We start from the raw sequence: 15713 nt of genomic DNA, 5'->3' as shown, positions 1-15713 counted from the left end.
GGAAAATGTATAATCAAGACACAATGTGTATTGATACATCAAATTTTCGGTGAAGTTGTTAGTTGATTTTTTTCTTCCTCAAGTTAATTTTAGAGTTTACTGAAAAATCCATTCAACAAAAAAACTACAGTATACAAGCTGTGAAATATACTGTGACAGAAAATTTGCAATGTTTTCCCATGGGTTTTTTATTTTAATATGAAAAAAACCCTATAGAGTAACTTTATTTTTCCTTTTCTAGCTGCCAGTTTATAATACATTTCCTCTGCTTCAGTATTCAAAGTCGTTTGAATTATATTGGAAGAAATCAATCCACCAACTTAGGTAACAAAAACTTTTGCATGGACTAAGTAATTTCTGCCTGTCTACATTTTCTGAATATTTCCCATCAACTTGTTGTAAATGACTATTTTATAGAACTTAGAGCAATACAGAACCACAGACTGGTTGAGATTGGCTTGTCCTTCATGTGTCTGAAAATCCAGGATTAGTTGCTCCATACCTTTCCCATGGATCTAGGTGAGGCTGACTTCCTTCCTAAGTAAACTGGAAGCTCAGACCCCTTAAGTGTAGGGATAATTACATATTTCTTAATTGATGATCACAAATTTCTCCTCTCATAGGATGCTGCCTTTTTCCCAGCAAATGAGCTGGTTTGCAATAATCCCTTTGATCCTCCTCACTTGATGTGCAATTATTCAACATACCATGTAGCCCTCAGACTGGATGCAGAATTATTTATTCCCTTCTTTCTCCAGGATCCTGTGAGGATTAAACCAACCCCAGTGAATTTGGAGTGCTGAGAACTGACAAAAGCATCCCATAAGATTTCTGGATCCCATAGGTATAGTTTATTTGGTGATTTATGGATATGAATAACTTTTTCAATTCATAAGGTGTCTTTTCATGGGCCTCAGGCTCTGCTGAGAAATCTGAGGGGAAAAACAGGATTAGGAAGGTTTTACATGGCAGGGGATATGCAAAGTGCCTGCAGGTCTGGAGCAGGACACACTGATCCCATAAGGTAGTGCAAAGACAGATTGAACTACCAGATTTTGCAATTACAAAATGTGGTGTTTATCAAAACATAAATATTTTGCGGATACAAATCAATTTCTGTAATTGCATTTCTTGGGGAAAAACAAACAAAAAACCCTTTTCAATAAAGAAGTAAGGTTCTGTTTCAACAATTGTAAAAACTAACATTTTAACACAGCATTTCAGAATAATTTCATGTGCGGATTTTTTTTTTTAAATAATGTACAAATATTTGTATATATAATATATATAATGTGTATATATAATATACTAATACAAAAAATAATGCTGAATTCTTTTTCTTTTCCTTTACAGTAAACAGTATAGTGTGTAATATATATTACATTTTATATTGTCAGGAGCTGCTTCTCAAAGAACATCTTTAATATGGAAATGGAGGCAGTTTTACAAAATCAACTGAGTTGTTTAAAGGTTGGTTGTTGAAGACTTTCATTAAGGGGGAAAAACCCAAACCTGACACTAACTTTAATGGGAAGTATTGTGAATTCTTTAATCTAAAATGAATCAAAGTGGTTTCTAGATTAAGTATCTGCAGGGTCCAGCAGTCAAATGCAAAATGCTGCTTCACCAAGCAGAATGCTTCAGAGTAAGACATAAGGGGTGGGTAAAGGATAAAAAATATTTCCCATTAAAGCCATGGGAGGTGATGTGGGACAAGGTAACAAAGTTACTGGCAGAGAAACTGACAGTTACTGTCTGTCACTGTTCCTTGATTTCCGTGGTGTTCTGCAAGCACCTCCCAGCCCTTTCTGAGAAACACCAAGGTGAGCCTGGGGAAAAAACCACCAGTGGACAATTTATTAGAGAAATCTGTGAACTGAGATCACACTAGTCAAGAATTTTAAGTTAAATAAATTAACAAAATACTTCAAAACTTTTCAAAGGATCCATTTGGATATGTTATATGGGTGTATGGTGGTCTACATACATCTGCTCCATTGTGGGAAATGAAGAAAAATTCATCCCAAAATAACCCAGAGTTTGGCATTGATCTGGGAATTGTTGGATTGAATTCACTCTACGACACAGAGGATGTGTTTCAGACTTGAGGTACCCAAGAATTACTGTTCATAAACAAATTTGGATCCTTCCAGATGGAAGGATTTAAAGGACTGCCACGAGGATTTGTGTGTTGCAAAACAGGAAAAACTTCTGAGCGAATTAATGCTGAGTACCTGGCTGGCTGCAATATATGAAAAAGCTGATTCCAGGCTAGAGATGAAAGACATGAAACAGGGAAAAAAGGTGATGATGATCCTGTTCCCTGCCTGCTGCTTTGTGTCCCTGCTCCTGCCAATGCTCCTGGTGTCATCTAAGGGGTTAAGGTGACATAAGACAAGTGCACAGGAGGTGGTGTTGCTCTAGCAGAGTGTAAGGCAGTAGCTGGAAGGACCTGATGAAGACAATTAGCTCTCCAGAGCCCTGAAATGCATGATGAGAGTCACACTGGCTTGCTCCCGGACCTTTCTTTATTTACCATTTTAAAGAGACTGGATGCCAGCCAGCTGCTGGCTCTCTGAGGAGGCAAAGGAACGGGATGAGTGTGTTGGCAAAGGGCTTTGCAAGTGGTGATTTAGAAGATAGTCACAAACAAGTGTAGTAGCTAAATTTCACCTCAGAAATCCCTTCCCCAGCCGCTCACGCTGACCACAACCCACATCTTTACTAACGACTCGAATAGTACAGAGACCGCACACAGAGCTGCACTGAACGTGTGTGTGCCTGCACTGCAGAACAAAAAGGGAGACTGGCAGAGCCCCCGTCACCTCCCTGCTTGGTCAGGACAGACAAGGGCGAGCTCCGAGCACCACCAGAGATCTGCGGGGACCCTTGGTCTGAGCTGGGCAGCTGCAGATCAGAGCCCAGGCAGAAGCTTGGCGTGAGCAGCTCAGCTCAGAACCGCACACGCTGCTTCGCCCCTCCAACACCTCTCTTGGAAATGGCCTTTCCCTTGAATTTAATGGTTCTTTCTGAAGCTATTGCCGGGCTGTGCAATCCTTTCCACAGCGACGATCTGTGCGTCACTACGGGAGGCACGATGGCGGGCAGGGGCGGGGCCAGGACGGACACCGCCGCCGTGTCGGCACATCGCAGAGGGGTCGGCGTCAGGCAGCCGAGTAGACACCTTTGTAAGGAGCGAGGGCCTTACTGGTACCATACCAAAGATGGCGGCCCAGCAGAAAGCTGCTTCTGCCAGCACCTAAGATGGTGACGAAGTGAGGAGGTGACGTGAGGCCACACCAAAAATGGCGTCTCACTCGGGAGTTATTTCCGCCAGTACAAAAGATGGCAAAAAAAAAAAACCCGCTGATCACGTGACGGCACACTAAAGATGGTGTCTCATCCGACAGTGACCTGCCAGTAGCCAATGTGCCGGCAGTCACGTGATGACACACCGAAGGTGGAGAGTCGGCACTGGGTTTATTTGACCTTCCAAAGATGGCGGTATCTTGCTCATGAGCCTTGGGTAGGGGAAGAAGTCGCATCCTGGAAGGAGCCCGCTCTTCTCAAAGACGTCTGTTCGATTGCCTGAACCCGACTCCAACGCCGATTCCGCGCTTCCTGCTCTTCACGGCGTTTCCCGGTGTGGGGACATGGGCTGTGGGGCCAGCGGCGCCGGGAGTAGGCAGCAGGATGCAGCTCCTCTTTCGCAGGAGGTGCGAGGTGGCAGCCGGAGCTGGAGACAAGGTTTGCCAGGCAGGGCCAGCAGGGAGAATTCCCGCTGCCAGTAGCTCCCTGGGAGTGCTGGGTGGATTCGGGCTAGGGAGGTGGGAGGTGTGGGGAGTGCTCATGTCCCCGGGAGCTGCTGAAATGGCAGCTGGCAGCAGCCTCGTGTGTCTGTGTGGAACCAGCCATAGCGCTGGCAGCCGGGTGAGAGCTGGGAAGTGAACATCAGCAGTCTGGAAACAAGGCAGAGAAATGGGTTAACATGGCACGGACTTCTCCCAAGCATCTTGTGAAAAACGCCAATCACTTGTTTTAAAATTTTTAAAGTTTAATAATAAAATGTTTATAAAAATTGTAATGAAAATTAGAGCAATAAGAATTTGGACAATCAGAGTTAGGACAATAAAAAAGCAAAGGATTACAGACGTGGGTATTCTGCTCTGTTCCGAACACATTTTGCTAAGGAAGGATTAACCTTTAAAAGCAATAGCCCATTGCATATTCGTATATCTCATGCATGATGCAGAAATTCCTTTCAAGCAAAGGGTGTTTTCTGGTTATTGTCAACTCCCCCCCCCCATCTTGTAAATCAATCGTCTTGGTCCCTCAAAGTCTGCGCTATCCCAATAAGGAGGCAGTAATTCTTCTCTTGGGATCTTGGTGTCTTCTTGCTGTTATCTCTATGTGAAGAATTTCTTGATTATCATATCCATTCCTTGAGCTAGTTACAAAAAGTATCTTACATCACATAGTTTCTATTTTATATTATGCCATAGCCTAAAAGCTATATTTACCACACTACTTAAAAGAGATTAATACAGCATAACTTTCCAACATAACATATATAGTATTAATTTTAATATTTGAGAAGATCCAATCATATAAAATGCATTTTTCATAATCTAAAAATAAAAATATTTTTTTGTTTTTGCTTTAGGAAGTCAACACTGGAGTGACTCCTGATGTGTTGGCATTTAATGTAGTTTTGGTGAGGTACTGCCTCCGTGCCTTTCTCACAGCTGCTGTTGGCTTGGCTCAGCAGGTGCCTCTGATCTCCCTGTGAGCTGCTGGTCTGTTCTTTCAGCCCAGTGGTACATTGAAGACAGCTCATGCTGTTCCTGAAGGGGATTTCTGCCTGCAGGGACAGTTCTGGTGCCATTGGAGCCATGGTGAGAAGGGAGGGCTGGCAGTGACAGGTTTGGGATGCTCTTCCTGTGGCACACACATTCCTCCCTCTCAGGCAGGCTCTGGGCTTGGATTACTCAGCTGGCACTTGCCAAGCACTGGAAGGGCCTTAGCTGTGCAGGGAACAGAACATTTAAGGGGAAAGCAAAGCTGGGGATGTTCTGGCGTCAGAAAGATCCTTTTGGAAGGGACAGTGAACTTTTCCAGCTGTGCCAAAATGAACCAGTGAAGGTGTGGGAATGTCTGGAAGGTTCCTTGTGCCCAAAGGATCGTGGCAAGCGCAGCACTGAAAAAGTCTGAAGTAAATCTTGGAGTGCCTTTTGGTGGCCTGTTGAGCTTGGTAGAGATGCTGAGTGTGAAACTGCAGGGAAGCTGCTTTTGCTGCAGTGGTTGGAGGGGGAAGCAGTGGCAGCTGTTTGCTGGCTGCTTCTTGCCTACCTTCCCCTCAGTCCCCTGGAGCTCCAGGTAACCATACCACCTTTGCTTTTCCAAGTTTTTTTTTTTTTTTTTTTTCTGAAGGGTTTCTAAATGTGGCCATGGGCTTTGCGGCAGCTGGATTTTATTTCTGCTTGAAGAAGTGTCTCCTTGTAGGGTTTGTGATTTACCACTTCCCATGCCAGGTTCACTGCAGTAGAAGCAAGCACATAAAAGCCCAGGGCCTGGACTGGGATGTTCCACACCTCTGTCAAGCACAGGGGTCGTTGCTTGGTGTTGATTCTCCAGTCTTGTCTGCTCAGGCCTTGTTCTGACCTGCTTAGCCATAAATGCCATTGCAGGAGGAGCAGAACATCCCATGGCTCCTGTGGATCACTTGTTGCACTGACTTTGTGCTGCAGCCTGAATGTTAGGTTTGAATTAATACAAATTTTCCAGGATTGTGTGTTTGGAGTTGCTGGTTTAGGGATGGCAAGGTCTGGGTTTGGATTTGTGGGCACCAAGCGCTCCTTGTGTCAGCTTTAGGTCTGGATGGTGGGAACTGTTGGAGGAAAGAAAATGGAATTGAAATGCACAGATCCATTCCTGGAGAAATGATCAGGATGGGAGAAAAGAGGATGTGCAACTGCTGGGGAGCTCCTGGAGAGAGGAAAGGATCCAAAGATTAGAAGCAAAAGCTGCAGAACAAAGCCTGAAATGGGGCAGGGGAAGGAGGGAAAGAATCCCTGCTCCAAGAATCCAGCAGGGGCCAGGAGAGGATAATTTTCCATCCACCAGCTCTTGGTGAAATCCTAATAATGAAGGTCAGAGGAAATTATTTGTTTGCTATTAGGTTTGGAATGAAAGGTGCTATTCCAGAGGGGAATATTCACTTGTTGAAATTCTGTTGGATAAAGGAAAAGAGGGAGGAAGCAGGAGGAATGAACTGGTGGATACAGCTGGGGATTTTTGGTGGATACAGGGGGAGACGTGGGAAGGAGCTCATGGGTACCAACAGGAAAAGCCCCAGCTGCCCTTCTTTCCAAGCTCTGACATTCCAGAGAGGTAACCAGTGGTTGGCACACCCCTTTCTATATTCCTTGGATGCCCAGTGCTTTGTTGGGAAGAGATAATATTAGGAAACTAACAAATCCTGCTAAAAAAGGTCTGGAGGCCCAGGTTTTGATATTCACAGTAAGGCTTTATTGATTGGGTGGAAAGATTCAGATTTGCTGAGGTTTCTGTGTTCACTTCCACCTGCTTCTCCTCATGAGACCTGGGAATAAGATTTCCCAGTTCCTCTGGCCCAAATAGGAAATGCACCAACTCCAAAGAATGAGGATTCTGGATATGCTTCCTTAGTTTGGCCTGGAAAAAGGAAGGAAACACAGTTTAACCCTACCTTGAGTGTGCTTTCTCTTTTCTGTCACACGGGGGGAGTTGCAGACTGATGAGATGAGAATGTGGTGTAGGGCATAGGAATAATTCCTTTTTATTTTGTGTCCATTTCTAATTCTGGATGAATTTCAGGAGGGGTGGAATCCCCTCTCTGTTAAATCAGTGCCTTTGAAGGTGATTTGAACAGACACACAAACCTTGCCTTCTTTTGGAAGTCCTAGTGAGGAGAGGCCAGGGTTAAGGTTGCTTTTGCCTCTTGCAGCGTTGAGAACCCCACTGGTTCCACAAATGAAAACAACAGGATTGGTGTTTTGAGGGTCCCTTGGCAAATTTCTGACAAGGAAAAGTTGCCAGCAAGGTCTTGTCTGTGGCACCTGGAGCTGCCCTGGCCACTGAAAGGCTCCAAATCCACTGGTATTTGATGTGAGCTGTGGCGGAATGGAGGAGCAAACACTTGGAATTGATTTACTGCAAGGACTGGGTTGTGGCAGCAGTGATCAGCACAGCTGTGGTGAGAAACCTCTCCAGTTTGTGCTTCCATGCAGCTCCTCCTCCTGTCCTGGGCTCCTGGCACTGCTGCCATGGGAGACAGGCTCCCCACTCCTACTGAAATGCAAAGCATTGGAAATGTCAGAGATGAAACATTAGTGTAGAGTGGGAAGTGGGAAACAACTGCTGGCAGCAGGGTGACCCACTGAAAGGGCACTTGCCAGGGACTCGGCAGCCACGTGGGGAGGAACATGGCAGGGCTCCACCACGGAGTCCCAGCTCTGCTCCACCCTCAGCCCTGGGCTCTTGCCCGATCAGCTGCTCCTTCTGATCCTGAGCAGGCACAAATTATCCCTATTTGCTTCTCAAGGAAAAGACTGAGCTTGGTGTCCTGCATTAAGGTTGTTTACAACCTCTGGGGTTTCCTTATTAATGACTGCCCAGGAAGGAGCTTGGAGGATGTGTTCGCTGGACAAGTTTGGTCACAACTGACAGAATTCCTGCTGGCTCCTTCCCCTCCTGGTCTCTCATGTTTCATTGAGCAGAGCTGGCAGCACTGAGAATATCTTTTGCTTTTCACTCCCTCCACAATCCAGAGGGTCTGGCAATGGAGAAAGAGAGGAGCCAGGAATACTGGGGCAATGAGGGACTTCAGCTGCTGTCAAGCCGAGACTTCCCAAGCCTAGATCTGAAAAGATCCAGGCATTGCAACCCTCTGATACTCTGTCCCATCCTGGACTGGATATTTCTAGTTTTGGTTTAACAGCTTGTCCCAGGAAACCTGCACAAACCTGACACAGTGTTTGTCCTGGGTTCTGAAGAACCTGGAATTCACACCTTTGTCCCTTGGCAGTGTTTTCTGTTCTAATTTCCCTCTGAACACTCACTGCTGGGATGCACTGGGAAAAGCTCTGTCCCTGCATGGGATGGAAACTCCTCCATGTCTCACCAAGAGGTTCAAAGCCCATTTGGTTTTCTGGAAGCAGTTGATGAACTTGGTCTCGCTTGGAGTCTTGCTCGGAGGGTCAGCGTTCCCTCTGCTAGGAGAAGGGGCAGAGGACACTTTGGTGAGAACGTCCCCTTTGGGAAGGTTCCACCTCCCTGCTGTCCAGAAGGCACAGCAGAAATGGGTGTTGAGACCAGAACTACTGAAAATGAGGGGCTCAGGGAAAGGCAAACTCCCTCTGTGTGCCAGAGGCTCCGTGTGCTTTGCCAGAGGTGCCCCAGAGCAGCGGCACCTCCCAAGCTGCTGGGCCTGGATCCATGGCTGTGCCGTGGCATCTATCCAGACCTGCTGGGCTGGGAGCTGAGGTGTCCCCCCGCCTTCATCCGTGCCCCCCTGTGCTCCCCATTTGTTCCAGGTGCTGCACTGCTCCTGCTGGCCCTTTCTTCTGGCTCTGTCTCCCTTTTCTGCTTTGGCTGGGCTGTGGGAATGCCTCTGCTGCCTTCTAGAGCTGGGTGAGGAGCACTCGGATGTCATCCAGGGTGCAGTTCAGGATTTGTTGTGAGGACAGAAACCTAAGGGACCAAGGTGAAAGCCAACTCAGGCTGGGCATGGCTGGGAGCCTGAATCCCAGGGCCTGCTGCATTTCCCAGGAAGATGCACAGGAGTGGTCAATGCAGGCATGAAACAGAGCTGGATGCATCCCTCTGCAAGCACAGAACTTCTGGGCCTGGCTGTGGGCTGTCCTTACCAAGGGGACAAGTGACCCCTGCTCATGGATGGCTGGAAATAACCCAGGTGGGATGGGGAGGAGCAGAGCTGGAATCACCAGAGCTGCCTCAGGTCAGAGGACATTGGCACTGACCCAGTGATGGAGATTTGCTTTTGGCCACCTTATCCTTGTGCACAGTGGGTATCACTTGGAAAAATGGGCAGAGGATGCATTAAATGCCTGCTTAGGGACAAGCCCCTTGCTCCCTGCCTCTCTTCTCCCTCTGCTCCTGCCTGTGGACTGTGCAGTGTCCTCGTTCCCACCATTTCCTTTGCCAACTCCTGTGCTAACTTGGCTCCAGACTCCTCATGCTCGCCAGAGCTTCCTCGTTCAGGGTCTGCAAAGGAGGAGCAGAAAAACACATTTGCTCTCAAAGGTTGGAAATGGGCTCTCCCAAAGGCAGGGATCCATGGGGTGGTAGCTCCCAGCTTGGGTGTTTGTTCTGGGTTGTGAGGGCACCTCGGGACACCCCAAGGAGCAGGAGGTGACTGGAGATGCTGATTAAATCTGCTGGGGCACAGCCCCTGCCTGCCAGCCCCGTGTCCATCCCCTGCCTGCTCTCAGCTGCAAACAGGGCTGAACCACGAGGAGCATCCAGCAGAGTCCTGCCAGCCCCGGCTCCCGCTGCTCTGGGTCCCCAGCTCCTGGGCCTTTGAGGGATCTACGTGGAGGAGCTGAAGAACCAGAGGTCAAGTGGGATTAGATGAACTCTGCTCTCCCTGCAAACCTCCATTTCTCTGTGGGAGCCTTCCATCTCCCAGAGGTTCCAGTTTAACTGAATGGTGGTGGAGAAAGAAGGAATAAGCCCTGGGATTCTTCAGGATGGGTGTTTAGGCAGCCCTGGGCACAAATCAGTATTTTTGTACAAACATGTGCAGTCCCTCAAGCGCTTGCAATAGGTGCTAAATCTCCATCGTCCTTCCAAAAACCCAACCCTGAGGCACCTCCCAGCTTCCAGCAGCCACACACCCAGCGTGGGGGGATATTCCAGCGGGAGCGATCGCTGGGGTGGCCCCTGGGGTGGCAAAGCAAAGGGTGTCAGCTCAGGGCAGAGGCTCGGAAAGGGCCGACACAGCCCCAGGGATGTGTCGAGAGGGAGAGCTGGGGAGGCAGCTGGAATTGGGCACCGGGAGGGGACCCCGGGTGGGGAATGCGGGGAACTTCAGACCGCGGGCTGGGGGACCCAGCAGGCGCTGCTGGCTCCGGCAGGGCCCTGCCAGAGCTGGAGCCGTGGGATGCTGGAATGGCTTGGGGTGAAGGGACCTTAAAAGCTCATCCTGCTCCACTCCCTGCCAGGGGTAGGGACACCTTCCACTATCCCAGGCTGCTCCAAGCCCTGTCCACCCTGACGTTGGACACTGCCAGGGATCCAGGGGCAGCCCCAGCCCCAGATTCTCTGGACACCCTGTGCCAGGGCCTCAGCACTCTCACAGGGAAGAATTCCCTCATAATAGCCAACCTAAACTTTTTCCTTCAAAACATGGTGAGTTTGCAAACTTCTTTGCTAAATTCTTACTTGTGTTCTGTCAAAACAAACCCGAAAACAATCCAAAATACCAACATGTCTTGTTTTTCCTGCCTCCCTTCCCAGCAATGTGGCACAAATTCCAGTGATGCGAAGAAGCTGGATTTCAGACAGTGGAGGTGATGGCTTATGCACCAGAGAAGGAGCTGCTGAACATTAAAGGCATCAGTGAAACCAAAGCTGACAAAATCCTGTTAAGGATAGTCTGGAACTTTAACCCAAAATATCCCACAGGTTTATTTCTGCTGGCTGAAAGCACTGTGGTGAATTTGGATGGTCTCCAATGGACAGTAAAGATGATTGGAGGTGTCACATGATTTGTGATGGGAAAAGGCAAAATGCACCAGCACAGGACTGAGCTGAAGGGAAGGATACTTCCATAAAACACACAAAAGGGATGTTGGAGCTTTTTCTTGGAGCAGAATTCAGTTCTGTTCAGAGGTACCAACTCGTGCAAGGTCTATGAAATGTGCAGGGAATGATGCAGGCACCTCTCCACAAGGCAGGAAATATTAATTACTGGGGGTTAATGAATGGCATGAGCTCTCCTGGCACTGCTCAGCTGGGTTTTCCCTCAGGCTGAGGTAGCCAAACTGATTTCCAGAGTTTCACTACAGCCACAGAATTCCACCAGCAGTGGTCAGACATCATCTAGATCACCACTGACCCCAATGAGCTGTAAAAGCTGCTTCAAGGTCAGCATTTTATTATTTGTCTTTCCTGCTTAAGCTCAGTTATTGGGGTGGGGTTTTCCCATGAGCTTGATCTTTTCATGGAACCATGTAGGACAAGTCTTGGTTGGATGAAAAACCTCTAGGACTGCTCTTGAATAATTGCTTTTATTTTAAAAGCTGCAGAAATACTTTTTAATCCTTTTAGTCATGATGCAGGACTCAGAGCTGTCAATTTTTGGATATTTCTGGTTTATTTAAGTCCATGATGCGTTTAGGGAAAACAAAACCAGACATCACCATGTCCTCATTCCCCTGGTAATCCAAAAATGAAAAAATGTAATTTCATTTCTTAAGCATCTACAGAAACACAGCTGGACTTCTTATCTCAGGGTGAAAAGCAGTTTTCCCTCTTAGTTTTGAAACTTTCAGCCAAGTTCAGTGTTTAACTGAGTCTCTGTACATGTAATATTTTGTATGTGGGACAGATACATAGATACTTGTTTGTAACATGTGACCTTTAAATTTTTATTGATAATTATTATTGTAATTTTCCCTTCAGGAGAAATAGAAACAGGATTCATAACAGAGTTATTTGGGGAATTCCATACTGAGAAGACACAGTACTGTCCCAGCCTGGCAGTCACTGGTCAGGTGAGGGTTCACCTCATTGCCTTGGGCTATTTGCTCTTTTGGGCATCTCCCTTGACTTTCTAAGTGTTTATTACTGTCTAGAGGTTGCCATTCCCTAAAATATAAGCAGCTTGGACTTAATTTGATCATTTAATTGATTCCCTAAACTTCCCAGCTCAAAGCTGAGCACCAGTCCTCTTGTGTAGAGCCATGGAATCCTGGAATGGTTTGGTGGGAAGGGACCTTAAAGCCCATTCAGTTCCATGAACAAGGGACACCTTCCACTATCCCAGGTTGTTCCCAGCCCTGTCCAGCCTGACCTTAGACACTGCCAGGGATCTAGAGGGCAGCCACAGCTTCTCTGGGCAACCTGTGCCAGGACCTCAGCAGCCTCACAGGAAAGAATTTCTTCCCAAGATGCCATCTGTCCCTGCCCTGTGTCAGTGGGAAGCCATTCCCTGTTTTCCTGGCACTCCAGGAAGGGAGTGTGCCAGAGATGGGGACCAGGAATGTTTTCTCTTGCTTTTCCCAGCTAAAAGGGAGTTTAATCACAACAGCTTGGGATATTATTTGTTCTGTGACCTCAGTGAGGGCATGTGGCCATATCTGCTGTATTTATGGATACTTTATTCCCTGTTCAATCCTTTTCTTCTCCTTTAGCTCCCCATAGACCATGGGGACAGTGAGGGAAAAGCCACATCCATGGACACAGAGGGGACCTTCCATCCAGAGCAGCTCCTGGCTGTGGCTGAAAAGTCAGTGAGTGGAAGACAGGAGTAGATGGACCCACAGCTCAGCTGGAAAATGTTTTCCACAGGTCCTGGAGGTTGATCTGGCAGGTATTCCCTTTGCAAAGCTCTGCTGTTGCTCCTCTCCCATCTCTGCTGTTGCTCCCTCTCCCACTGTCTCCCCACAGCTCTTGTGTCATTGTCCCTCGGCACGAGGTGATTTCTCTCTCTTGCTACTGGAAGGGACTAGGAGCTTCCTGAGCAGCTGGGGACAGACTGGCTGGATCCTGTCAGCTCTTTCTTAAGGGAATTGGATCTAATCCTGCTGGCTTCTCCCACAGCAAGGACTGCTCCTGTGTTCCCTGCTGCCAGGGAATGTTTGGCAGCCAAGCGAAGGAGAGGAAGAGAAATTATGCTTGCAGCAGGCATAGGTGTGTCTGTGCTGGCCGTGTACAGGGTGACCTTGGAATCGTGGAATCCTTCAGGCTGGAGAAGCCCTCTGAGATCACGGTGCCCAACTGTTCCCTGGTGCTGCTAAGGCCACCATCATCCCATGTCCCCAAGTGCCATATCCACACAGCTTTAAATCCCTCCAGGGATGGGGCCTCCACCACTGCCCTGAGAAGCTGTGCCAGGGCTGGACAACCTTTCCACTGTGCGACTTTCCAATATCCAGCCTAAACCTTCCCTGGAATCATGTCAGGCCATTTCCTTTCATCCATTTCAAATGGTTCCAATCATTCCCTTCTCTTTTCATCACCATGGGTTGCATTTTTCCCCTCTGATTTTATCTCTGTCAGGGATGTGAATTTTTCTTCCAGTCTTTTGCCAAAGCTCCTGACTAAGTCCAGGAACTCCAAGGTTCATCCCTTCCCCCCCCCCCCCCCGCCCCCGATTTTGCAGGAATGGTCTCTGGCAGCGACACCCTGGACAAGGTGGCCTCACCGGGGCTCTACCAGCAACTGCCAGGTGCAGCTGCTGGATCAGGTTGAAGACTGAAAACTGCTTTTCTCCCCCTGAATGCCCAGTCCGTGTCCCTGAGAGGCTCCTTTCCTGCTGGCACCTCAGGGACACTCCCCAAGGCAGCGGGCAGAGGGAGCTGTGGGTGTCAGCGTGGGAAGCGTCGAGCTCAGCTGCAGCTGTGGGAAGAGATCTCCCTCTGGGCTGCAGGCACAGGGCAGGGCTGGGAGCTTCCTGGACACCGTTCCCATGGGAATTCCCTGTGTGTCTTGCTGGATCCCGCCATGGACACGGCGCAGAGAATCTCGATGGTCATAGTTGGGAACTCGATAAACTTGAAGCAAAGCTGAAGGGTTTGTCCACCGAGAGAAGTGGTGATTTATAGAGCAAAGCCTGTGGTATCCCACAAGAGGAATTTGGGATGGTCCCAATCCATAATCTTTCTGTTCATTTTCTTTTGGATGCTGCAGCCTGCTGTCCTGAGGGTGCTGCTCCTTTTCGTTTCCATTTAATTTTCTATATTTCATTAATTATATTTGGAAATTGCTTTTAATGAAAAGGCCCAGGAGGCTATTGATGACATCCCGCAGATGTGTGCTCAGACCAAGGATTGTTCTGGCTGGCAGAAGCTGCACCAATCTCCCAGGAATGTCAGTCTGGATTTTCTTTTCTCCCGGTTCTCCCAATTCTCACTTCGGGAGTGCAGTGCAGCCCTGCCCTGTGTATCTCCTATAAGAGTTTTGGGGTTAAAAATGTTCTTTTATATTCTGCAATATTTCTCTAGAACTCGATTAAAAAAATAAAACCATATCAATGTGATTTGTATTGGTTCATTTGCATTGGTTAATTAAAGCAAATCATTGAGAAGGGGGCTGGGCAGCCCTTGGTTGGAGCTGGCAGCTCTTCCTCATTGTCTCTTCATTCTCTGAATTGCTTTGAATTATTTCATAAGTAGTTGCTGCAATCAAGATACACAGTGAGGAGAAACAGCATTGCTGCCCTGCTGGATTGGGAAATCCAAGTCCAGTTCCTCAGAGGGAGCTGAGCCTCAGGCTGGGATTTGGCAGTGCTAATTCAGTGAGGAGGGGAGAAGGGAGATCACCCAAAACTGGTTAAAGCCAATTCTGCTGGGTTTGGGTGCCCCAACCCCCCCAAAAATGATCCTGGTTAAAGGGAACTTGAGAAAGCAGCAGGATGTGCTGGGGGGGCTGTGCTGGAGCCTCCAAACCCTGGGCAGGGATGAAGAGCAGTGCCAGAGACACAGGAACACTATGGAAGTGGGTGCTGTCACCTCCAAATTCCAGCCAGGAATGCTGGGCACTGGCAGCTCTTTGGGACACTGCCTGATCCCGAGTGTCTTCCCATTATCTTCTGTCGTGCTCAGCACTTGACACTTCATTAGAGACTCACAGGCTTAAAATCCCATGGGAGCAGCTGGAATCACAGCCGATCACACAGAAGCCTAGGATGGCGAAACCGCGGCATACTGGCAAGGAGATACCAATACGAAGGAAACCTCGGCTGCACAGATGGGCATTCATGGACGCATGTACCCAGTGACGCCCAAGAGATGATGGCCCGGAGGTGATATCCATCTGAGATAACCGGAGCCATCAACACCTGCCGCCTGAATACAGGATTCTGGGAATCGAGGAAACGCACTTATCAATTCCCGGACGAAGGCTTTGTGCAGTTCAGGCTGAAGAAAAGAACCAACTTGAATATGAAGAACTCAAAAAGGAGACAAAGGGACTCTGCCGCGGGCAAAATAAAGAGTATAAGAACTGCAGCCTCGGAACAGCCAGTGTGAATGCAGGGGGATTTGGTGCACTAGAGACCAGATCCACGTCCACCCAGCCTATCTCCCGGGAGTGTTGGCCTGTCAGTTTGATTGTTGGCTGTCAGGACTGTAACACAGTCGCGAATAAATTCCTTTTTATTTTATTAGAATTGGGCTTATTTAATTTTTACCTATAACATATAGTATTAATTTTAATATTTGCGAAGAGCCAATAATATAATATGTATATTTCACACCCCCAGCTGGCCTTTCCCTTCCCCTCCCGCTTCCCTCCTTGCCCTCCCCACCTCTCCTCTCCCCGTCCTTCCCTCTCCCTCTTTCCCACAGCCGCGGGCCTCGGGCTGCCGGAGAATAAAGCCCATAGGGCCGGAGCCCGGCGCCCCCTGCCCTCGCTGAAGTCCCCACATGGGGCCGGACCCTCTCAGCAGGTCCACAGTGCTGTTCACACACAGCGCGGCACTCCGGCTT

General features: G+C 48.3%; 1 protein-coding gene across 9 annotated transcripts in view; it reads left to right on the top strand.

Moving 5' to 3' along the window:
* Positions 1-15394, top strand: part of SYCE3 (synaptonemal complex central element protein 3) — a 42138-nt gene extending 26744 nt beyond the window's left edge. For 7 of the 9 annotated variants that reach the window (XM_064420621.1, XM_064420617.1, XM_064420610.1 and 4 more), the window contains 3 exons: positions 242-844; positions 1398-11777; positions 12417-15394. The gene's annotated coding sequence lies outside the window, so the exon portion shown is untranslated. The remainder of the gene's footprint in view (positions 1-241; positions 845-1397; positions 11778-12416) is intronic. The other 2 variants (XM_064420612.1, XM_064420611.1) reach the window with 2 other exon arrangements.
* Positions 15395-15713: the final 319 nt, after the last annotated feature.

The sequence above is a fragment of the Passer domesticus genome, chromosome 5, assembly GCF_036417665.1.
Source record: "Passer domesticus isolate bPasDom1 chromosome 5, bPasDom1.hap1, whole genome shotgun sequence".
Lineage (NCBI taxonomy): Eukaryota > Metazoa > Chordata > Aves > Passeriformes > Passeridae > Passer > Passer domesticus.
The sequence above is the reverse complement of the archived record's forward strand: the minus strand, read 5'-3'. Positions and strand labels throughout refer to the sequence as shown.